Source organism: Lissotriton vulgaris, chromosome 12 (assembly GCF_964263255.1).
Source record: "Lissotriton vulgaris chromosome 12, aLisVul1.2, whole genome shotgun sequence".
Lineage (NCBI taxonomy): Eukaryota > Metazoa > Chordata > Amphibia > Caudata > Salamandridae > Lissotriton > Lissotriton vulgaris.
Genome location: NC_141700.1, coordinates 197,619,652 through 197,646,522, shown reverse-complemented (window position 1 = coordinate 197,646,522; position 26,871 = coordinate 197,619,652).

Sequence of the window (26,871 nt, the reverse complement as noted above, 5' to 3'; positions counted from 1 at the left end):
GCCAATGGGATATTCGAACTGAGTGCACATGCTGTTGAACAGAAATGTAGATGCTGTGTCAATGAAAATATGAGGGGCAGATACTTTAAGACAATTAATCGACGAGGCCAATAGGGTGAAAGATATAATTTCCTGGCAGCAAAAAACACACGAAAGTGCGACTAGTTTTAAGCGTTGTGCTGTTACTTGAGAACACCCGGTCTCAAACATTGTAAGAGAGTGGCAAATATTAATGTGACTGGCTGACTTGTATCTGGAGATGATGGTGATCTGAAGAATTCAATAGCGGTTTTCTTCATGATGGAGATGGACAGTGATAGAAACTCTTGCAGGCCAAGTCACAATAAGAATTGATTTTGAGATGCCTACCCAGAAGAGTAAGTTGGGTTCCAGGGTTGACCCTTGCTTCTGTTTTCACATGTCAGGATACACATTGTTACAAGGAGAAAGGACCTGACAAGACTAAGGTACATCTTTGCTAAGTGAGTGCCCAGGCCAAGATGATAAACATGTTATATTGCAGTGGGTTGGAGACAGAAAAGGGCCACTGTACAGGCATTTAGTTTCAGTCTCTGGGTGTATGGAGTTGCTAAAGTGGAATAGAACATCTTGAAGTGATGCTTAATTCACAACCTTGGTGTAGATTTGTGATTCATTCTTACTTACATATGTATTTAATCTTTATATAGGGGTTTGTGGGTTTCTCTGTGTGCTATTATTACTGACTCAGATTAGTAGTCAAGTGTTTCTATTTTAAATGACTCACTATCTTTGAGTCAGTCTACTCTGCATTTTTTCACTGGTTGTTTAACTAAAATTCTATTAAAGGTCCACAAAAAGAAAATCCAATTTAAAAGCAACATTGACATGGGAGACTTTTTATGAGCAATGAAGACACATCTGCACCTGCAGTAACAGTCCCCAGGTACCTACCTTGTAACTGTCAGCTATGCACAGCTCACACCACAGCTGCAGCCCTGACTAATCAGCAGGCAGAACTATTGCTTACCACACAAAAAATAGCCCTACATCAATAGACAATATTACAAAAAATTTCTACTACACAAGTGCTATGTTCTTCTTCAGCACCCAGGCATGTCGCACATTTTTCAGTGCCCAGGTCACAAACTATATAAACTTGTTTCTGAGTTAATAAAAAAGTCCCCCCAAAAAAAGAGAAAACACAGCAGCTTGGGATGGGGTGCTGATGAAATGTACTAGAGGCATTAGCTGCCTCATCATTAGTAAACAGGGCAGAAGTATTTAAAATCTAAAAATACATTTTGCAGCCCAAGTGTGGGGCCCTTAAAAACACAGACCTGGCAAATAAGGCTTGGCCTGCCCTTCCAACCTCTGATGACCATGTGAGCACTTCATTGCATCTGACATCACTGTGGTGTCCTTGTTGAATAAGTGCCAAAACATGCTGAGACATGCCAGCCTCATCGGGTGCAGCATGTGCTAAATAACCTGACCTGGGTATTTTTTAACAGTTACACAACCTTGGATTATTGTTGCTACGCATGATCTCCACACAAAACAATATATGATATTTTCCTCTTGGAAGGCAGCATTAAGACACTACACTCAAAGAAGTCAATGCCCCTGACACCAGTCAGTTTCATAAGAGATGATCAGCAAGAAACCACTTGTGCTAAATCCTCTAGCTTCAGACTAGTGTCGGAAACCAGACGGTACGAATTAGCAGTAAATGAAATGTTTATCCTAACACATGGAGTAATACTTTATCTGATCATGCTGTACTATTTAAAAAGTATTTAAAATATAAAAGGTTGTGTGCCTTACAAAAACATTTCCATGGGAGTACATAGGAAACACATTATGTGCAAAGGCACATTACTGTTTAGCTATGGTGCAACTAAACATCAAATACTACCAGCTAGGTTTGCCAGTGGAAATGTTGCTCAACAAGAGGTGGGCACTAATGATGGTGACTGACACTATATCATATGAATAAAGGACTATCATTTAATGTCATTGGCATAGCTACCTGTGGAATTGACAGCACATTATCTGCCAATATGTTAAAGGTGGTTGTGCATTTATATTCGAAGGTGAAAGTACATGACGTACCGATGTGCCATCTTCAAGATGATCTGTCCGGCTGCACAGCGCAAGGAAAATGTGCAAGGGGCTTACTCTCTGGTACCTTAGAGCACTTCTGATGTTGCTGGACTAGCAGTGCGCACTGATTTGCTGGTGGGAGAAGATCTCCCATCATGGTCATGAATGAATGAATGAATGAATACGCACTTATATAGCGCATGGCTACCCAAGAGCATCCCAGCGCTTCCTGTGACACCTTATCATTCACCACTGCTCATGGAAAGAGAAAGGTCTTTAGCTGCTTCCTGAACCTGAGATAGTCATGTTCAAGATGAATAAAGTCTGGAAGCTGGTTCCAGAATTTGGCTGCATTGTATGGGAACAAAGTATACTGACTACCATGATAAAGGTCCCCACATTATGTAGATGCAGGAGGACCATGGGTTTAATCACAGCAGACACTCTTCCGTAATTAAACCCCGCCGCTGGCTCTGCAAAGTAAGGGTAGTCAGAGATAGAACTTCTAATTTAGCTCACCTGATTTAGTTGGGTGGAATTAGAGGTCAGTTTTCACTGCCCATCTCTGCCAAGAAAACCCTGGTGGTAATACAAGGTACAAAAACTGCTAAATGTTCCCCTTGCCATGGGAGAAGACTCCCATGAAAAGGGGAGCAGTTTCTTTTTTATTTTCAAAAGGAAAATCACTTTTCAGGATTTTTTTTAAAGATAAGAAAAACAGTTTTAAGCAGGGCTCTGTCATGTTGGCAGAGCCCTGCAACAACTTTCAAAAAGCATTAACAGGAACTGCCTTGACAAAAGTTCCTGCCAATGCTTTGAGAAATGAATGCCTGCTTGCCATTTCTCCATTCAGCTGGTGGCTCCTCTGCCAGGATGAAAGAGTAATTTACTCAGTCTCCATGACAGAGACACAGCTCTATCTAAATTAGACCCTATGTCTTTGATTTGATCGAAACCATTTCTTCATTGGGTTTTATCAACTGTGTTTTAATTTACATTATGTGATCTATAAGACAATGCAAATAAGACAACTCTCACTCATTTGGAGCCAAAACTATGATGTAATCAGATATTTTCTTTTGAAAATTGTATGAAGCATTGTTTGCCATTTCCAAAACGTTGGACCTAAATACAAGAAAGTCTTAAGTTCCGATTCAAGCGCATATGAGATTTCAATTTTTGAGGAAAATCACAACATCCTGCTGAAGTGTGAGTGAATTAAGGTGTTGGAATTACTGGAAAAAAGACAGAAATTGGTGCAAAATAGTGTTGTCTGTTGTTTATCCTCACACCATGATCCAAAACCCTGAATACTACAGGAACACTGCTCAGAGGAAATGCTGAACACTGCAGTTTCTGTACTTTTGTTGGGGAAAATGATTAGCCGACATACATTTCATATTCGTAATGAGGACCTAGGTATAGTATTGATGCAGTGCCAAAGGCAATCATTTGAAAAAGTGCTTGAGGGTTATAAATAATAATTTGTACAATATATGCATGTGCATAACAAATGTTTGCATTACAGCAATATCAATTTGCGGTTCCTATATACATCTGCATTTGTGTGGTTTGAATAATGTTGTTGATTCATATATACTCATGCATTCATTTTAGTACTACTCTGGATCTATATTTTTCTGTATACATATCTATATTCATGTATTTAAACATGTATTTTAATGCTTGTCACATTAAGTTGACCAAAGGCCCTAAACATTTGGATTTCTTAACATTTAACCTCTTGGACGCTCATGACGAGCACAGCTCATCATGAGCCATGGCGCTCCGGTGCTCATGACGAGCTGAGCTCGTCATGACCGCACCCGAACTGTGGAACGCTCGCATGCTGGGCTGATTCCCCTGATGTGCTGAACGTTCCATTGGAACGGGCGTGGTCATGACGAGCTCAGCTCGTCATGAGCACTGGAGCGCCGTGGCTCATGACGAGCTGATCTCGTCATGAGCATGGGGGCGCTGTACATGCCCCCCCCCCCAGCACAGCGGGGGAATCCCGCCAGCGGCGAAGGGGTTAACCTTCAACGTGAACGTTTGCTTTAGGTGCAATGTTTCTCTCCTCTGCAGGTGCAGTCATGTGATCTTATGAATAGAGAAGGCATATTGTGTGAAAAAGATAGTGAGGCTCGAAAAGAGTATCTTTCGGCAAGGACTAGTAGCCCTAATAAACAAAGGGAGGACTGCATTCTGTATGGAGTTGAGAGACGGGAATAATCCAAGGACATTCTGATGTGTGGACCAAAGGAAAGAAGTTTCAAGATTAATTGCAAAGTTTTACTGTTTGAAGGTGGAAAATAATGAGACACGTGTTAGGGGGTTCTTTAAGGGTCTTTTGAGGGGTTAAATTGGAGATAACATTTCAGCTTCATTCATATTCCTTTTAGACTTTGAGAGGCACAAACCTCTTGCGACATCTCTGTTGTGTGGCTTCATGCTATATAATACCCTTTGCAGAGGTTCTGTTATGCTGACAGCTTTCTCCTTTAATGAATTTAAATCGGGTTTCCCCATCTGTCACCATTTAGAGTAGGCTTAAATCAGGAGATTTATATTATTCTCATGCATAACTAGCAAGAGCACCACAAATATTTTACGGATCACTAGATTCTCTTTCCAATATTTTGCAGTGAGCGCATCAAAATTCTTTTGTGTTTCATGTTGCTGAAACTAAACGTTATTTGTGTTTCCACCTGCCTCTTGTAATCCTCTATTGTTTCAATATATTCCTGAGACTTGTGTATATCAGTCTGGCTTTGATATTTATAATAAATCCATACGTATTCCCATCTATCAGCTCTGAGCTTTACTGTGTGGCCGGATGGGTGACACTGTAATTGTTAAATTGTAGTTGATACTAACTCCTTTTATTCCTCAGGCACTTAGAAAGTTCTATTGCAGGGAGAAAGGAAAAAGGGCCCAAGTACAGTGTGCTTGCAGAAACATGCAAGTGACTTAAAGTAGGCTGTGCAGTGATGGATGGGTAAGAGAGGGCCAAATTATTGTTAAAGATGGAGCGACAACAAATAGAAGCTAAATTTAAAGGTACGTTTTTTATGCAGGACTGTAAGACAACACAGGATGCTTTTTGAGATAGTATGCAATTTGAGGATGTAAGAGTGTGAAACTAACCAATATTATTTATATGTGAGATACTGCTACCTTCATTACTTTTGAGAGGGGTTAGACCCAGTCAAACAGCGTGTCTGCTGCTAGGTTACTACTAGGCATTGCTTCAGCAAGGACAACTGATCCTGCTAAGGGGTTTGAAGTATTGCATACTGGCTGGACACATATGTAGGGAAATAGCAAGAGATTTAAGCTATATTGAAAGAAAACAGTAACCTCAAAATCCTAGCAATATGAACAATATATGGGATGAATGCCAATGTCTAAAAAAGAGAGTCTGCAAAGGCAGAATTGGATATCTTCTCATGTTCATCCTTAAAGTTATACAAAAGGGGGTGGTGATGGACGGAGCATCTGAATCAATCAAGCACTCACACCCAGTCAAAAGATCTGGGTTTAATCCATCACCGTTCTTTAGCCCACTCTGCCACCCCAATTTAGACATGGCTATATGCAAATCAGTCTGACCCTGTGCCTCATGGGAACAGTCCAGCCCGAACTGCCAAGCCATGTCTTCCAGTTAGGCTCACATCCTTAAAGTTAGGCTCACAGTTTTAATCATAAAAGCAAAGAGGGATCCAGTATAGATGCTCTTGGTTGTGGCTTTGCTCATGCTGGGAGTAAGGACAGCCCCCCAGACAGTGCAAGTGTACTACCTGCATTTCTGTGGTTTGAGGGTGGATACCCAGACACTGATGATGGTAGGACTTCTTTTAGAAATTCATTCAATACCTTTTTAGCAAGGGACTGTGTGTTAGACTTCCCTAAACACTATTCTTTGGTAAATGGTAGGGATGAGGGGGTGAGATAGATTCTGTTTTCCAAGGGGGTGGAAAATCTTTAGGAGTAGACCAGTCAGGTAGAGCAACAACACTCATCTTTGAGGCTCCATTGTGGGTGCCACAGTCCAGAAAATTCCCTGCTGCGAGCAGCATCAGTGTACCTAAAGACCGGATCAGGAGAAGAGCCATGAAATGACAACTGAAAGGCGAACCACCCCAAACAGATCGCAATGCATGAGACAGTGGATGCATTGCCAACGTGAATCATTACCACCATAGGTATGGTTCAATTTACCAAACTGGGCCTGAAAACAATGGTTTGAAAAAGATAAGCCTGGGTTGCAAAAATAACACCCTGGATCAATGCAGCTACTGATTCACCCTGATTATGGCCACAGAAGCCAAAATATGGTTGTTTTTTTTTTCATTTTGTCTAATGCTTTGTCTCAACATAATAAACATGCTAACAAAAATAAACGTATTACTCTCATTAAAAAAATCTCAAACTATAATCTCCTAATGCCAAAAGATGGAATGGCGGGCCCCCATCACTACTTAGAGTGCATACAGTCGAAAAGCATGAAAGCTCACGACCATACTGCAAACTGGACACAGTCCTCCTGTAAACAGACAAACTGGCTGGAGCGCCTCTGCCTGAGGGGCCTGGAACACAGACCCTACCAGAACTTTTCTGCTAGACAACAGTAACAAATACTCTTGGGCTTTAAACAACAAACAGCCACACATCACACCAGAATAAAAGTCTTTGAGCACTTGTGGTGTGGCAGGATCCAGCCTTCAGCGTGATATGGCTTCGTCATAAGTAAAAATACATTTAAAAATTATTAGTAAGCAGCTTTAGCTTTTGACTTGTGTTAATTATTCGCTTTCTCAAGTATGATCGAGAACAAATGCATTTCATCACTGTTCTGACGCACAAAGGTGATCAGGTGCAATGGGAAAACTACATTGCACACAGATCCATATCAGTCTACTTACAGGTGCATAAAAAGAGATAGATGGAGATGGAATTAGCCGTATAAGTCAATTATTACAGAAATATGGGTGTAGGTAAGATCACATTAAAAGTGTGTGTTCAATATAAAGCATTCTCACCAGTCACACATTGTAATTCTGAACCATTTTTATTGCTGTCAGTGGCAGTTTTTAATATACCAAGAGCAAGATTGTATGTTTCACTCCGAATGTTTCCATATGAGTTATGAACACATTGTTCTGTGGCAACCAATGGCTATAATTTTATTTGAAGTAAATATATTCCCGAGTCCTGAAAACGTGTACTTTCCACAATCAGATCCTCATCCTCTCCTCTTTTGCCATTGTATTAACGCATTAAAAAAGTTGTGATCATGAGTGATCCTTGCAGCCTCATTACAGGAACCAGTGGGCATCTCGGTCCCTCTTCTACATTTTGACAGGCTCTGCTTTTGCCTAGCATTCTGAAATATTGTATATTTCTAATTGAACATTACACTTTTAGTGGATATTGTGGAACCAATATATTAAATAAGAGGTTTGGATTATGAACATTGAACCAGCAATTACTAATCATCCATACACAGTTGGACTGACCAAATGGTGCGCAGGCCAGTCTTTGCAAATGGATTTTGGCACCTCTCAAAACTAAGTTTAATATGTAAAATAAAAGGTTTTGCTCAAACGCCTGCAGCTGGTGCTGTTGAATATCAGGGGTTCTGAAAACCAAGCCTGCCTAGTCCTGACTCCACCTCATGCCTCTTTTATCCACCACCAGGCACTCCCTAACCTTGTTTCTCACTGCAGTATGTTCTTTTCCTCCATGGTCTCTCCTTTTGTTATGGTTTTTCATCATTCTCTTCCTCCTTCTTTCCTCCTTTTACCTTGTTATCTTTCAAGATCTGGGTCAAAGTCCGAGGAGAAAAAATAAGTGCCAGTCCCCAAAAACTAAACTAAACTAAACATGCAAACACCGTCTCAAATTAAGCACCGGTTCCAGTAGCACAAAGGTGTTACTGTGCAAAATAGTGCCATTGCACTAGTATTACTGTAGCGTGCAGAATCCAAGAGAAAGTGCAAAGTTGGACCAACTCTGATGAAACCTAGTAACCCGCAGCAATTCAACAAATACACTTTGCCGAAAAATATCTGATTCTCTTGCTCCTTTGGATACAGTAGATAAAGGTTTAAGGAGGAAATTTTGGAGGGGTGCCGCTCGCAGCTGACCGCTGATTCCGTGACTTTGCTTCTTTTCTCCTGCTTGTCGTGCCCTGAAGAAAGGGTGAATTTACCTGCTTGGATTGAGTGAGGCTAACCAAACAGGGGCCGGGACTGCGAGACCCAGGGTTCCGCGCAGGATCACCGAAGCGCACCTGGAGTCTCTTCCCGCCCCCTGCTCCTCCCTGATTGCCTGCCTGCCTACAAGACAGCTTCAGCAGAAATCAGCGTTGATCTGAAATCACCAAATAGCCGTCCATTTGACAGGCAGCATGAGGGGGGTCGGATAAGGAAATAGCCGTAATGAAATATAATAAAGTTCCTAATTTGTGTGAATTGACCAGTGGTGGCTACCAATAAAAAAATGTGGTGCAGTGCGATGGCCCCAAACTCACCAGTATTGCACCCGCAGATGCAGCACTTCTATCCCCGATCGTGTCCACAAGCAGGAAAGGGAAGGACTTCTTTCCTGCTTGAGGAACACAAATTCAACCAATCCTGAAGCTGGAGCCATCCTGAGAGCAGCTCCAGGATTGGTGGGAGCAAGGTAACCTAGCACTCACTTTAAGGTTGGGGGCCTGTGCAAGCAATCCCACAGTCAGGGGATTGCTGGATCTACAATGCGTATGTTGGGCTGGCCAAAGCAAGGGAGCCGGCCAACCCGACATGTTAAAATAAAATTGCATGGCAATAAAATCGAATTGCCATGCCATTTTTTTTATTTGTGTGTGTCTGCTGCGCTGTAGCAGGGGGGTGATGCTCCTTCGCTCCTGAGGAGGAGCTGCCCCTGTACTTCATGGAGTCAGGGGCAAAGTGCATACAAGCAGGTGTTTCCCATTATTTAGTTGTTAATGAATGAGTGTGTAAGGCCTACAGAACTGCACCTGCCACTGCAAAGGGGTGTGTATGGTGAGGCTTGTGCAAGAAAATTCTAAACAAAAGATTCAAGAACATCTTAGCATTTTTAGCACAGCTATATGCATTACAGTATGTTCGCAGCAAGCATGAAATGACCCCTCCTTCTGGACCTCCACCTCAGATGTGAAAGTTGATTCTTCACTATTTCTCATATAATTGTCCTCACTACTCTTGCTTGTGCACACAGTCGAGAGGAGAGCACCCACAAACATACTGTTACCGCACATTGAAAAAACTAATTAAAGGGGACATTGGTGGATAGTATTTCCATCCCAAGTCTTATACCAATGCTGCGTCTGCAGGCCTTGTCATCTTCATTAAAGATTGATGGCTCTGCATAAGGATGCCAATGGGATATTCGAACTGAGTGCACATGCTGTTGAACAGAAATGTAGATGCTGTGTCAATGAAAATATGAGGGGCAGATACTTTAAGACAATTAATCGACGAGGCCAATAGGGTGAAAGATATAATTTCCTGGCAGCAAAAAACACACGAAAGTGCGACTAGTTTTAAGCGTTGTGCTGTTACTTGAGAACACCCGGTCTCAAACATTGTAAGAGAGTGGCAAATATTAATGTGACTGGCTGACTTGTATCTGGAGATGATGGTGATCTGAAGAATTCAATAGCGGTTTTCTTCATGATGGAGATGGACAGTGATAGAAACTCTTGCAGGCCAAGTCACAATAAGAATTGATTTTGAGATGCCTACCCAGAAGAGTAAGTTGGGTTCCAGGGTTGACCCTTGCTTCTGTTTTCACATGTCAGGATACACATTGTTACAAGGAGAAAGGACCTGACAAGACTAAGGTACATCTTTGCTAAGTGAGTGCCCAGGCCAAGATGATAAACATGTTATATTGCAGTGGGTTGGAGACAGAAAAGGGCCACTGTACAGGCATTTAGTTTCAGTCTCTGGGTGTATGGAGTTGCTAAAGTGGAATAGAACATCTTGAAGTGATGCTTAATTCACAACCTTGGTGTAGATTTGTGATTCATTCTTACTTACATATGTATTTAATCTTTATATAGGGGTTTGTGGGTTTCTCTGTGTGCTATTATTACTGACTCAGATTAGTAGTCAAGTGTTTCTATTCTAAATGACTCACTATCTTTGAGTCAGTCTACTCTGCATTTTTTCACTGGTTGTTTAACTAAAATTCTATTAAAGGTCCACAAAAAGAAAATCCAATTTAAAAGCAACATTGACATGGGAGACTTTTTCTGAGCAATGAAGACACATCTGCACCTGCAGTAACAGTCCCCAGGTACCTACCTTGTAACTGTCAGCTATGCACAGCTCACACCACAGCTGCAGCCCTGACTAATCAGCAGGCAGAACTATTGCTTACCACACAAAAAATAGCACTACATCAATAGACAATATTACAAAAAATTTCTACTACACAAGTGCTATGTTCTTCTTCAGCACCCAGGCATGTCGCACATTTTTCAGTGCCCAGGTCACAAACTATATAAACTTGTTTCTGAGTTAATAAAAAAGTCCCCCCAAAAAAAGAGAAAACACAGCAGCTTGGGATGGGGTGCTGATGAAATGTACTAGAGGCATTAGCTGCCTCATCATTAGTAAACAGGGCAGAAGTATTTAAAATCTAAAAATACATTTTGCAGCCCAAGTGTGGGGCCCTTAAAAACACAGACCTGGCAAATAAGGCTTGGCCTGCCCTTCCAACCTCTGATGACCATGTGAGCACTTCATTGCATCTGACATCACTGTGGTGTCCTTGTTGAATAAGTGCCAAAACATGCTGAGACATGCCAGCCTCATCGGGTGCAGCATGTGCTAAATAACCTGACCTGGGTATTTTTTAACAGTTACACAACCTTGGATTATTGTTGCTACGCATGATCTCCACACAAAACAATATATGATATTTTCCTCTTGGAAGGCAGCATTAAGACACTACACTCAAAGAAGTCAATGCCCCTGACACCAGTCAGTTTCATAAGAGATGATCAGCAAGAAACCACTTGTGCTAAATCCTCTAGCTTCAGACTAGTGTCGGAAACCAGACGGTACGAATTAGCAGTAAATGAAATGTTTATCCTAACACATGGAGTAATACTTTATCTGATCATGCTGTACTATTTAAAAAGTATTTAAAATATAAAAGGTTGTGTGCCTTACAAAAACATTTCCATGGGAGTACATAGGAAACACATTATGTGCAAAGGCACATTACTGTTTAGCTATGGTGCAACTAAACATCAAATACTACCAGCTAGGTTTGCCAGTGGAAATGTTGCTCAACAAGAGGTGGGCACTAATGATGGTGACTGACACTATATCATATGAATAAAGGACTATCATTTAATGTCATTGGCATAGCTACCTGTGGAATTGACAGCACATTATCTGCCAATATGTTAAAGGTGGTTGTGCATTTATATTCGAAGGTGAAAGTACATGACGTACCGATGTGCCATCTTCAAGATGATCTGTCCGGCTGCACAGCGCAAGGAAAATGTGCAAGGGGCTTACTCTCTGGTACCTTAGAGCACTTCTGATGTTGCTGGACTAGCAGTGCGCACTGATTTGCTGGTGGGAGAAGATCTCCCATCATGGTCATGAATGAATGAATGAATGAATACGCACTTATATAGCGCATGGCTACCCAAGAGCATCCCAGCGCTTCCTGTGACACCTTATCATTCACCACTGCTCATGGAAAGAGAAAGGTCTTTAGCTGCTTCCTGAACCTGAGATAGTCATGTTCAAGATGAATAAAGTCTGGAAGCTGGTTCCAGAATTTGGCTGCATTGTATGGGAACCGTCGACCTCCCGTCTGTGACCGTTTCGTCTTAGGAACTGCAAGAAGTTGTTTAATGTTAGATCTAAGAGTCCTGTTGGTGGGATATAATTGCATCATGGACTTAATCATAGGAGGGCCATTACCAGCAATGGACTTATGAATATAACACATTGCCTTAAACCTGATTCTTTCCTGATCAGGAAGCCAATGCAACCGACTAAGCGCTAACTTAGTGGAATTACGTTTCGGGACATTCATTAAGAGGCAGGCTACACAGTTCTGGACAGTCTGTAAAATCTTACTGGTTCCTTGCGGCGCACCCAAGTAAACTGCATTTGCGTAGTCCAGCCACAATAAGATAAGAGCTTGGACCAGCTTAAGCCTGGCTTCAAACGGAAGAAGAGGAAAAATCTTCCTTATCAATCTAAAAAGACCTTAGCAGTTAGCAGCAACTTTACGTGCTTGTACTGTAAAGTTGAGGTTGCAATCAAACCATACACCCAGACTCTTAATTTGTTTCTTACGTACAGGAGGGGGGCCAAGACAGCTAGGCCACATAGGATCTATATTCATGGGGGCCGCATGGCCCATTATCATAATCTTTGTCTTGGCACTGTTCAATTTAAGAAAGGACAGATCCATCCACTCAGAGACCTTCCCAAGGCAGGAATTTAACCCGGATTAGCTTTGTCTTGCTGGCTAAGGGACAAAACCAACTGGGTGTCGTCAGCGTACGTAACAGTATGGATCCCCCAGGGAAGTAGATAATCCACAGAAGCCTGTGTTATAGGGTGCACTGTCCACTGGCCCACTGTTACGTGATGCAAATTATACTCACAATTTTATATGTGCATTCGAACCATATTATATCGAAAATTATTTCTTCCAGAGATTCAACAATTGCTTATACAAATGATTATTAGCCATAAATAATAACAGAAAAACTAAACAAAGACAGGATTGTTCCTTCTTCAATAAAGGCTTTTATTCTTCTTTTTTCATCATGAATTATGTTCGCTTGAAATCTTCAAATAGCTTTCCAAGTATCAACATATGAAGACATATCCCAATGCATTTCGGCATGCACCTTCGTCAGGGGAATACTCTACAAATGACATAGAAATCTATCACTATACATGAAATGTTGGTAAGTTATTATCACTTTTTAATAAACTAAATTCATTATAATCCTTTCAACCGCAGAATATTTTATCAGAAACCAGAGAATAACCAGCTGGGTTCTCACATATAATGCATTACCAGTAATCATGCTCACAAAAGTTTGCCAGTGACTGAAAAGTGTGCAACTCAAAACAACAACTAAAGGTACTATTATATGCTTGGTCAATGCCCAAAAGATATTCACCCAAAAAATGTGTGTGTGCTCAGGTGCCATGAAATCATGCTACTAACTCGTTTTCACTCCTACCTTCACTGATGATAATCGAACGGGTAAGCGTAGTGTATCAAAATACTTGTCAGCTTGCTTACGAACTTCTAGAGGAAAAGCGATGTTGTCCATATTTGTCTAAGTTGTCATGTTAGGTAATAAATAAAACCTCTATGTGTATCACAAAATAGTCACTCACTTGTCTCAGAAACAATATTCGAATGATGTCCGCAGCGCTACTTCACCTTAGCCTCTACCCCTTTCCTGGAATACAATAATAATAACACCGAATGAGCTTACATTCTATGCTCATGAAGAGACTTTAAAACCAGTACTATGCCTCCCTAATACACCCAGTTCTTACCTATTTCGTCGTGTGTTCGTTCGTGAAAGCTACCAAACGCTATCGCAGTGTTTCTGAACGATCTCCGAGTGTGTAAAGTTGGCGTGTGACGTCACCCTAGCTACAAACATAAACAAAGGACTATAGAACCTGATCCCTCTACCCAAGATGGCGACTGTTTTCACACGCTCAATCTAAACAAGCTAAGATAGAATCCAATAACGTATCTACTTTCTCATTTACTCAACTCCTCATTAGTATCTAAGAATAAAACAGTGGACACACGTATAAACTATTGTCAAAAAATAATCCTATAACAAATCCCTTAAAATAAAGTCAGTGCTTGTGAGGTTTTTTGAGCATGAGTCTGATGATTTATGAATGTGGTCCCGTACAGTAAAAATTAAATATTAGTACAGTACATATACATTTTATTTACAAAAAGCAAATCATTTCTATCTTATCATTGAGTCCATAGGGAATCCAGTAAGTTTCTCTTTGTACCAATAATCTGGTTACATCAACATGCGGTGTCTCCAACAATCTCTCTAATACAGTAAATCTCAATTGAGGTATTGTGTGACCATGTTCTTGCCAATGTACAGCCAAACAAGATTTCATGTTCTTAGTGCGTATCATACTTTTGTGCTCGGTCATCCGCACCTTCACCTTCCTTATGGTGCGCCCAACATAAACAAGTTCACATGGACATTTGATTTCATATATCAGAACACTAGAATTACAATCTGATGTGTGTTTAAGTGTAATCCTTTTACCTGTTTGCGGATGTGCAAATGAGTTTCCAACAAACACGTTACCACAATGTCCACAGTTCTGACACTTCATCATGCCCTTTTGCCCAAGATCTTTTTCTTGATGTCTGCGGCCTTTTAAGATTTCTTTAAGGTTCCTCGACCTAGAGTGTGCGAACAATGGTTTGTCTAAAAATACCTGCCTGAAGTTAGGTTCTTGCTCAATGATTTCCCATCTTTTTCTTATACATTTCTTAATAGCCGCTGCAGCGGTAGAGAATTTTAGTACAAACACTTCCCTCTTGTCTTTCACTTTCTCACTCTTTTCTAACATCGTGGATCTGGACATGGTTTTCACTCTGTTCTCAGCCTGTTCAAGTACTGTCTCTGGGTAACCCCTCTCCTTATAATCACTACGCATACTCTTAATCGTAACGATTCCTTGGTTCTCATCTGAACATATCCTTCTTGCTCTGATAAACTGCGACAAAGGTAAATGCCTCTTCAATGATTGTGAATGAAAGCTATCAAAATGTAAGGCATTGTTCCTATCAGTAGGCTTCTTGTACACACTCGTCTCAAGTGTGTCTCCTTTTCTCTGAATTAGTATATCCAGATAGCTTATCTGTTCAGAATTGATAGTGTGTGTGAACTTGATAAAAGCATGACATTTGTTTAGCTCTTCGAGTTGTTCTTGTAATTTCCCCTTAGGTCCTTTCCACAATGCCAGTATATCATCGACATACCTTAAGTATAGTGCTAGATGTTCCTGCCACTCAACTTTCTGTAGTATATGTTGCTCCTCAAATTTGGACATAAACATATTCGCATATGTCGGTGCCCCAGTGAACCCCATGGAGGTACCAGTCTTTTGTAGGAAAAAATAATTCTGCCATTGAAAATATCCATGATATAAGCAAAATTGCAACAATTCAAGAAGAAAAATGTTTTGACTCTCCTCGTATTCGTGTCTCAAAAGCATCCATTCTGCTGCCTCTAACCCTTCCATATGTGGGATAGATGTGTAAAGTGCTGATACATCGACTGTGCATAGCCACAGTTCATCATCAGCAGAGAAGGTTACTCTCTGCAGTTTTTTTAAACAGTCAGTGGTGTCTTGCACGAAAGTTGACCATTGTTGCACTAAAGGTTGCATATAATGATCCAGATATTTACCTAGTGGCTCATGTAGTGACCGACAGCCTGCCACAATTGGCCGGAATGGTGGGTCCTTCGGGTCTTTGTGCATTTTTGGCAACATATATATGTACGGTCGACTGGGATGTTCTGTGGTCAGGTATCTTCATGTCTGTTCCTCAATCCAACCCAAATTAGTGGCTCTTTTCAAAATCTCAGAAAGAATTCTTTGGAGTGCAATTACTATTATTTTGTTTACATTAGATCCCCAGGGGAAGTACCACATCCGCAAGGGACCTCATGTAGATGTTAAACATGGTGGGACTCAAAGAGGACTCCTGGGGGACTCCACACTGCAAAGGAATCTGCTTCAAACGAACCTCCTCTTCAAAGACCGCAAATGACCTGTCTGAGAGGAAGGTCTGCAACCATTTAAGGGCCGACCCTGCTACTCCCACCTCCCTGAGTCTTTGGATCATAATTTGATGGTTTACCATATCAAAGGCTGCGCTGAGGTCTAACAAAATGATCGCAGCACAGCCTCCATTGTCCAAGATTTTTCTAGACTCTTCGACCACAGCTAGAAGGGCGGTCTCCATGCCCTGATGGTGCCTGAAGTCGGTCTGGGTGGGATGGAGGCAGTTATTTTCCTCCAGAAAAGCTGCCAATATAGAGTTAACATATTTTTCCACAAGTTTCCTAATTCCCGGCAGCAAAGAGATGGGGTGGTAATTGGCCCAGTCCTCAGGATCTAAATTGGACTTTTTCAGAAGAGCTTTGACTCTTGCTTGTTTCCAGAGAAGTGGAACCTGCCCCATTACAAGGGAGGAATTTATTACGTCCAGAATAACTGGAGAGACGATCTCTGAGACCAGATTGAGGATGGACGGAGGGGCGGGGTCTGCCGGAGATCCAGATTTAAGCTCTCTCAAAAGTTTCAGCAGGGCCGGTAGGGTCAGCGGAGCACGATGGGATATTTTTATCCAGGTTGGTTTGCTGGAACGTAAAATAGATGCTGTAGACTTTTGGTGGAAAAAAATTCCTATTTCATCACAACGCTTTTGAGTACCATCATATTCAATAGGTGGAGTGCAATGAGCTGCATGGGTAATATTCCTCCTTAAATTTCTCACTGGATAGATGACAGCCCCACTGTTATGTGTACCTTCTCCTACCACAGTTACAGACATAGAACTGTAGATGATCATCTTTCAGTGTACAGGTATGGTTTGCTAAGCTTTTCCATTGGTAGTCACATCCAGGTCTTGACATAATTCTGTGTTTTCTTCAGTGCATATGCAAACTACATTTGAAAGGCCATCTAACTCTATTGGTTTCATGGACTCTTACGGCCATCGTCACAGGCTACTATCATTATTGGCAGCTACTGCACACATGTGGACATACACAATCTGTGTGTTAAATTCTGGCTCCACAACCAATGGGTTGACATCACAAAATGAGGATACATACTGCATTTCACATTCTTATGCAAGCTTAGACTTTCTATCATGTATCACATTTCTATGGACATCGCTGCAGTCAGAAATGGGTTGAAAGGGGTTTCTAGATTCAACAGTAAAAGCCAGTCAGTGAAAGTAGTTTTATTTGGCTAAGAGGCCATAAAAACAACTACATATAATACGTTTAAAAATTAAATAACAATATATGACTTTCCGTTCAGTAAAAAACATAAAATGACAATGTAGATCTCATTTAAAAAGTAATCGAAAGTGTAAAACAGCAACTCTGCAATTGATACAATTCATGTCACACAGAAAAGTGGTTCGAAAGAAATACTTAAAGCTAAGAGACCTTAAAACATTATAATAAAGCATGAAATGCATCATTGACTGTTCAGAGTAATCATCATCAAATAGACAGGGCTGAGAAATATTCCATGAGACCCAACACTTTGATAAAGAAATCCAATTGTGCATCACAATCAGAGAAAATCTAGACAGCAGATTGCATTCATATGCATTATTTACATAGATAATATATTGCTGAAACCCAGTTTTTGGTGGGCACGAAAGAGAGTATAAACACTTTTAATAGTTTTCCTCCCTCACTCAGAAGAGTTGGATATATAAAGACCAATTTCTTACCTCAGGACTTGTTTAAATTGCCAATCCCGGTGGGATGAGCAAACACACCTGGTCTTCCAAATTCTATGAACTGGCTTTGTACATGAACCAGGGAAAAATGTCAATAGATCTCAGGTTTAAACAATCTAGAATAATCTCCAGCGATAGTCTAGCAATTTTGCTGTTCTAGATTTCAATCCATCAAAGAAGACGTGCCACATGAATGTTATCCTCAAAATATCCTATGCCCAATTCATTGTGACAGACAAAAGTTGAAATTCCATTGCATAAAAATGTCATTTTCCAACAAAATTCTACTTGTTAAACGGTGAAGGTTCAACATACACCAGCACCATAACAAACAGCACTGACACATTTAGCCAAGTTTTGTTCCATCCAGTTCAAGTATCTGTGGTAAGTCTGCTCCCGTGGATCTTACAAATTGCAGTTTCTCTATGCCTATTAGATCAGCCCATTTTACACTGCTGTCAAAAGTTATCCCCAGATATGAAAAACAGGGAACTTTCATCAGCATAGGGTTCTCGACCAAAACACTCTGGATATGGTAGACTTTGTGCACTCACAGTAAATTGTGAGTCTCACTCATGGTAAATGTTGTGGAAATGAACAGAGTGCTAACCATCAGTGTCTGTCTTTTAATATCAGGTATCTGCCGTGCATCTAGAGAAAGAGACTCTAGGCTGGGTACTGGTGAACATGTGAGCACACATGTGTGCACACGTGTGTAGGCTTAGCCTATGAAACTACTGTCTAGCTCAACCTGGTATCTGTGCATGGGTAGCCTGTGGAAGAAAAGACCCCTCATTGATTGGTGCTGACCTGGTGAAGGCCTTATAATTTGAGTGGCCTACAAAGTGCACATCTGTAGTAAGTACTGAAAAGGCTGTGCACGCACTACATTATACGTTATGAGTAAAATCTGCACCACTGCACGTGTTTGGCACACTTAGGCCTAGAAATACCAGTCAGGTATCAATTTTAGGGTAGATCTTCTATCACTTTTCTGATATCTGTACTCTCACATAATCGCCTTTACTTTCCTGGTTAGCTCATAAGCAGATTTGAAGCCTTCTTTCCTCGTTTTGGACATGTTAATCACTCTACTGGCAAGCAGGATATTCAAAGACCTTCCCACACAATAGAGCCATTTGACGGTGACTGACCCAGTCCCTGCAATAGGAACAAGTGGGGAGAAAATGTGTATGTGCTCATTGACTGTTCACACTGTAACCTGCCTCAGCAACCCCATGGAAACAAAGGAGGGCGTCCAGACATCTGAAGCCAAAAACACAAGGATCTCCCCTAGATTTGGTGGGATAGGTTCAGTAGTTGTACCACTAAGCGGCAGGATGAGACCTCCATTAAAGATAATTCCTTAAAGAATTATTTTCAAGTCACCATCTTTACATGCTCCTAAATGCTGTACAGTAGTGTTGGGGCAGGGGTGGAGAGATTATGTGCCCCCCTAGAATTGGGAAGAGATGCCTACCTCCCAGAAAGTCACATCACCATTTAAAACCCCTGACTAAGGGGAGACACATTTAAACTCCCAGGTGCTGGGAAGACAATAGCTAATGAATGACCAGCTGGAAGCAGAAATCACCTGTTTCCACTGCATGGATGAACTGAAGGACATTGACTCCAACTGTCTCCCAAGGACATGATGCTGCTGTACTCTCTGAAGAGCAGTGCAGGGATGGATCTACTTGTGGGAACCACGGAGGGCTCTCCCTGTGTCTTCTTGGACTGGACCATGTAGCTGGGTAATCCCCATGAGGAGGTGAATAGTGATTCCGCTGCTAGCACACAGGTGCCTTCAAGACAGCAACAACCATGGGAATTCTGGAGTGTGGCAGCGAAGGTATTCCATTGGCTGGCAGAGGAGGGGATGCTGAGGAATCCCCCAACCCATTCAGGTTAAGGGAACCTTGAAAGAGGACAGATTCTGCAGCAATTGCAGGAAATAAAGCCTCAGGAACAAAAGTAATGTCTGGAGGACAGTAGAGCATTTTCCTGTTTGCTAGAGCTCCCATTTAGGAGCAGAACAAACCTGAATAAAGCAAATAGGCTCTACAGGGGCAGAGAATCATCATCCAAAGTCTCCCCCAACCCAGGGGGACAGTCTGAGAAATTATGTTTGTAGTGCTTCGCTCCAAATTCAAAGAGGTCCCCAGGGGAGCCAGGCCCCTTGGGGTCTAAGGATCCTAATGGGTTTAAATCTTCACGGTGAAGGGGCATGTGTAGAGCTCCCATCCCAAGATCTACCTCTGCCACAAGTACCCAATAGCCCATGGTCCTGGCACAATCAAGATAGTCCCAGGGGACCCTATATTCCAGGTCAATGTCAAATGAGGAGGAATATTTATTACTATTTGCATAATAAAGTACTTTTTTTAAGATAAGAAAACACACTAACTAGTCAATGATTTGTTAAATGGTATTGTAGCATACCAGCAAGCTGAGGATACCAGCCCACACCACCTTAGGACTTGGGTTGATCTGCATCACCTTTTGGAGAGAGTTAAATGCTGCAATGGGGTATTTGGTTCCTAATAAAGAGAAATTTGAAAACTTAATACTTGAGAAGGACCACACTTCCTTCACAACTTGTAACACAATTTGTAAAACATGGGATGTGGATAAATTTGTAGAAAGATCAAGATAGTCCCTGAAATTGAATAACAAGCGATCGGTCTTTGTAGAGCGTTTGCTCTTCTGATCATTGGGACAGCACCATTAGTGCACACAAATAGTGGAATGGTTTTATGTGAAGCTTGTGACATGACGCGTCACATCTCTTAACTCACCAACCAGTCCATTTGAGTACAGTCTAAAATATATTGGGGCCATTACAAAACCTGGAGGAACCTCTCTGTCAATATTAAAAGGTTTAGATAGCCATTTTGACCAAACTTTACGTTTATGGTCACATAGTTTTACAATCTTTTCAAAACGTAATTGAGGTAATTGAAATGAGGTAATTGAAATTTTTATGGTCAAGTATGTCCCCTAACGTGTACCCCAACGGCTCCATGTACGAGTTTCAAGTACATGTAATTTCCCTCCACAACCGAATCTGAAGACGCAAATACATTTGCGTCCAACGTTAACATGTCCTCTATCAGATCCACCATGAATGGATTGATAATTCAGTTCCTAAGTATGCCGTGCCACCGTCTTTACATGGTGCACTTTCACGTTTTTCCTGGCTCTGCCGAGCTAGGCCCTGATTTCTGCCTTCGAGCCACTTCTGCCTCTGCCTCTGAAAGCTGCAGCATGTAGATGCATCCCTGACCTCTGCCTTACTTCCTGCCAAGCGAAGCGGTGCCTGGCTCGGCCTGGCCTGCCTGCCAAAACAGTATTTTGCCTTCAAGTTATCAGCGTAGCCAGTTCAGCCTCCTCGAAAACACATTCCTGTCTAGTGATTTAGGTAAACATATCCCCGGCTGCAGAGCAAAGAGCAAGTCTTCCTGTCTCAGTGCAAGTAATTTACAGTTCCCGTTACCATAGTAGGCCCATGGCCCCGCACGTAGGCACGTAGACACATCTGCACGCACTAGCATTCAGTATAGTATAGCCTCTGCCCGAGAGACCTTTTACTTCAGATAAAACATCCTCCAAACATAAGATACCAGATATGTTATAGGTCCAGGTCGTACTGACATCCCAGACTTCTGTCTCCTTTACTAGTGTTAAAGTTCTCCCCAGTTACACGTCTATGTCACGTCATGCTAGTTGCGCACGCATCCACACTTCCTGCTGACTTTGCAGATTTCTCTATGCACCCACCCACTTATGACACTTTTCTGTGACGTTTCTAGTACACGCCTCCGTGCACACCCTTGTACACGCCTTTTTGCTATGCACATGTGTTCTTATCATATACGTTTCACTAGTCACGCCTACTGTATCCATTGCCATTGTGTCATTTTACTATATATGTCATGTACTGTTAATAAATCGTTGACATCTTTCTGCCATCATTGCACCCCCGAACCCTTGTATTGATGGAATTGATTTCCATGGCTCGAGCCATTTTGATTAAAGCCCTTATGACTCAGACACCACGGACTCTGCCTCTCATTTGATTGAGCTATTCTTTTACTTGTCTGAAATTATATGGCAAACTCGTATACGGTAAAATATATTTACCACAAATTGAATAACAAGCGATCGGTCTTTGTAGAGCGTTTGCTCTTCTGATCATTGGGACAGCACCATTAGTGCACACAAATAGTGGAATGGTTTTATGTGAAGCTTGTGACATGACGCGTCACATCTCTTAACTCACCAACCAGTCCATTTGAGTACAGTCTAAAATATATTGGGGCCATTACATAACCTGGAGGAACCTCTCTGTCAATATTAAAAGGTTTAGATAGCCATTTTGACCAAACTTTACGTTTATGGTCACATAGTTTTACAATCTTTTCAAAACGTCAACAGTGGCAGCATCCATCCAAACAACTTTAATGACAACCACAGTTTACTCTGTTAGTCCTGTCAGAGGCAGAGTTAAGGTCAATAAATGACAGCTATAATTAGCCACCAGTGGCCTTAGTATATTTACAAGTCATAGCTCAACAGTGCCTATTCCTGCTCGAAACTCGCAGTGACAGTCAACCACATTTTCCTTTGTAGAAGCCCAATCACAAATGTTGATTATACGTATTCTCCCTACTGTTAAGACATTCAGTGATATTGGATGATAACATTTTGGAGGCACTCCTATCACTTTCCTTAAGGACAAGGACAAGAACAAAAGTGCACCATGTAGATGGAGTCTTGGGGTAACAGACTGAGCAGAGTTAATTTGCAAAGACAGGTGCCCATGTGCCAATATTAAACTTAAACAAGTCAAGATGAATACTTTCGGAGGTGTAGTTACAAGGGCGAGATTTCAATGCTAAAACACCTCCTAATACCAAAAAACACAAATACCCCCATAGCATTTCACAACAATAAAAGTGAATTAGGAAGATCACATTAATTTGAAATGATTTACCCACCTCACAAAGCTGATGTGGACCTGTCATTTAATATCAGCTGCTGCCTCAATAAAGCATTGGCCATTTGCCACAGTAATAATGGCCCTGATTTAGACTTTGGTGGATGGGTTTTTCCATCACAAATTTGACAGCTATCCCATCAACCTACTTGCAAGTGCTTCATATCTTATGGCACTTTTAATAAGATGGGTGAGTTATCAATTACGTTTGTGATGGAGTGACCCATCAGTCAAACTCTAAATTAGGCCCAGCGATTGCACGCCCTTTACAACCTGAATGTGACACTGCAGATTCCTTCAATGGACCTACAGAGTTTGTTACATGCTCAGCTGAGGGTTTTCACAAAGTAATAATCACATCAAATCATTACCTGTGTTTGTTTACTCAAACATTAGCACACATTGAAACACATGAAACAAACTGCTAAGTGCTATGTTTCACAATACTTATACCTGCATTTATCATTTACTCTTTAAATTACAACCAGAATAAACAAGGCATTAACATAAATAACTTCCCCAATAAATCACACTTGTTATTGATACTTTTTCAATTTTACCTGAAAATGCTTGGCTTGTGTGTTAAATAGTTTAAGGTATTTTCATATAATCATTGTTGATACGCAATGAGGAACATAGTATTTGTTCTCTTCTCTCATGAACTGGAGTATTTCCCTTTTTAAAATCAGACACGGTTTTCATGGTTTGAAATTGCATTAAATATGTAATATGCAATGTTTTTGTCTAGTCCGTTTTATAGCGTTTGTATTGCATAATGCCATCTATAATCCAGGGACAATTTAAGGATTGTGGACACCTTGGCCAAAACACATTTTGAGGGCCCTATTCAGAAAAGCTTAGAAGTTATTCTCCATTTTAAGTTATTTTATGCCCTCTTTGGCCAGGTCACTGGCAGTGCACAGACACTTTGGTCCAAATTCTAATTGAGATTGCTTCTATTCAGGTATAGTGACGTGTATTTTCAATATTGTCAGAAGGCAGCAGCTCACTCATATTAAAAAATATCTGTGACTGTAGGAAGGTAAAGTATTGTTTGGCGATTCTGTTTAGACTTCACAATGCAAAACTATCAGAAAAGATAGTTCTAGAAATCACACACAAAAATCCTTAGCTCAGTCCTGGTGGTTTGGCAAAGAGCAGTCAGGCTTTACTAAAGGAACATGTTGTAAGCATTTCAGAGTATAAACATGGACAATAAGTAATTGACACCACTCAAGAGAAATACAACACCAATTTCTAAAATTAAAGTGAATTGTGATCTTAATTTAGACACCAAAAAGGAACAGGATAACCAGAGTAATAGAATTTTGAAGCAACATTAAATCAATGAAAAATAATACAGTGAAACTTTATCATTGTATTAAATGGGAAAAAAAAGGATTAGTGACAATCGGTCATTTGCAAGTCGAGTTTCGTGGAAACCTTGCAGGGTAAAAGTGATGCAGGGGAAAAAGATGCAAAACACACCCATGAGGCCGTTGCTGATGTCAGATGAATGTTAGATGAAGTTTCCTCTGGGTGAAGCATCGAATGCAGAGGTCGGCTGCTGGACTGGCGACCAACAAACCTTGACCTTAGTAAGTAGAGCAGACAGTTACCTTGACATGCGATGGTCCAGGAGAATGCAGTAGCTGCTTGTAACTTTATGAAAGGCAGGACTACAGTTATCACAATGCACTAGACATTATGGATTTGGGCGATTCCTCAGAGGGTCAATTGGCCACTGATTTTTCTGATCCGGAGCGTTGTTTTACCTGCAATTTGCGGGGTTCTGTTGCTACTAGACCAGGGGAGCCTGGGGGTGCTGCTGGCGTCCACAGGGGTCCTTCTGTCTGGAGAACCAAGAGTTAGCCTAGGACGAGTCTGGATCAGTCAGTACCAGGAGCGTGCAGAGTTTCCTTCTTTTGCTTTATGCAAGTCCTGTTGTCTCAGGCATGGGTCTCTTCTTTTGTCCTCTTCAATGCAGTTAGTTATGAACTGAGGTTCTAGTGTCAGAGGTGTCTCTTAAATCCTAGAGTTAGGGCAGTTAGCAGTGTGGGAACAAGAAGCCAATGACCAAATCCGGGGGTGTGGGTCAATATTTCTACCCAATGCTCTATATTCTGCCACTTCTAAAAATGTCAGAACTCTTCTTCTAATGTACAGACAGGGCTACAGACCCTGATGGAGTAGCTAGCCTTCTGCGGGTGTACACCTCTTTGATTTTCTAATTTCTCACCTGCCCACATGCAAATGTGACTCAGGCATGGGGAGGGCTGTTTACTGCTCTGTGAGTAAGCTGTGATGCATAGCGGAGACAGTGCAGCCTTTAAATCTCACCCCTTTGAAGTGCCACTTCATTAGCCTGCCTGGAAGGGAGGAGGTGTGAACCTCCTTCTTGCCCAGGTTTTTGTTCCTGACTCCTGGGAGTGATCACACTGCCTGGCAGGTGGTCAGAATCCTGTCTTGGTGGCAGCAAGCATGCAAAGCGCAGGCTTGCCAGCAAGAGCATAGAAAAGCAGGTGCAACCAGTTGGCAACATCAATGGTAGTCACCTTGTGGCATGCCACATCGCCCTCGACTCGAGATTCATGTCAGGGTTGAGAAGGCACATTGTTTGGTACCAAACTTAGGAGGTGTCATAAGGGGGCTGTCAACCTTGGGTTTGCTCCAGTGCCAGCCCATGTTGTCCTGTGGATCATCTGTCACTTATAGTGTCGTTTATGGATAAAGGACACTATAGGATTATATAAGCTTGCTCTTACATGTCCACATCTCAGATAATATACACCCTTGCGTCCCGGGCTTTTGGGAGGCCTTTCTTAGGAGTGACTGACATACATCAATGATAGTACATTGACTTTGCCCCACATGGTGAGGGTAAAGTCGAGTTTGAGCAGTTTGTACTGTTCCAGCTGTCTACAATAGAAGTCCTGCTCTCCGTAGTTTATTTAGGCCACCCACGGTGGCACAACCAGTGCTGCAATCCCTGGGGACCCATTTATCACTCATGCCCTGAGTACCACAGGTACCATATACTATACACTTATAAGGGGGTAAAGTACTTGTCAATTGGGACTGCCTATTTACACACAACAGTTTTAGGGAGAGAGCACTGGCACTGGGGCCTGGGCAGCAGGCCCAGTGCACTTTCAGAGTCATAACCATCAGCATTGGAGTAAAATGTGCAGGGTTGATCATCCAGAAAGGGCACTTTCTTATAGTGATCCTCTTCAATTTCTCCTACGCGAGCTCCTGTTTTGCTCCTAAAAATGTTTTATGGACATTATATGAAACATCAAGACAACATGTCTCCACAGAAGGTCTGTATTAGATAACCACAGATCACACACATTGAAGAAAAACAGTGGAAAACTCTATTTAGAGCAATTTGTTGAAGAATTATACACAGTCACCAGGGCAACACTTTCTATAGAACAGATTTGGCTCTATCGTGGGGCCCCCTGAAGGGCTAGGGCTCTGGGCCAGTGCCCAATTTACCCATGCCTTAAAATGTCTGTGCTGTGATTTAGTTTTTTTTGCTGTATTCCAAAAGAACCTCAATTTGTTTATTGATTATCTTATTAGTTGAAAGGTTGTTACATCTTTTATTATTGTGTTTCTGTGCGAAAGCTCCATAACCAATGCTAAGGACATATTCTACATTTAGTCCTCCTACACTACCATTGCCACAGACTGGGTGAAGGCAACCCCCCACCTAGTATGATAACAGTATTGGTTTAAACAAAGTAAGTCATGTTAATTAATCTGACCTTTTGAATATTTCTTTGTATTTTGGTTATTCATACTACAGTTTTATTAATATCCATGGGAACTCTAGAGGTGTTAGACACCTGTATGTGTCTGATGTATGGATTTTGAGTGAAAAAGTGAGCAATAAACAACTCTGAATGAGTGAGACTGAAGTTGCTCTGAACACGAGCAATAAAGCAATATGTTAATGTTCATGCGCTTACTCTAATCAGTGATTTATGAATTTCATTTAGGACCTATTACCATTGAATTACCAATCTTTGTAGTCGGTACCTAAAGTCCTAAGGGATCAAAGGGGTAAGAATAATAGGAAAATAACATTTGCACTCATATAATACCCACAGATTCAGGAAGTTTTAAAATCGTTATCTAATTTTCTTAAATGGTCATGATCCAAAGATTAAACACCAACAGACTTTCAATTATGAAGATCAGAATCA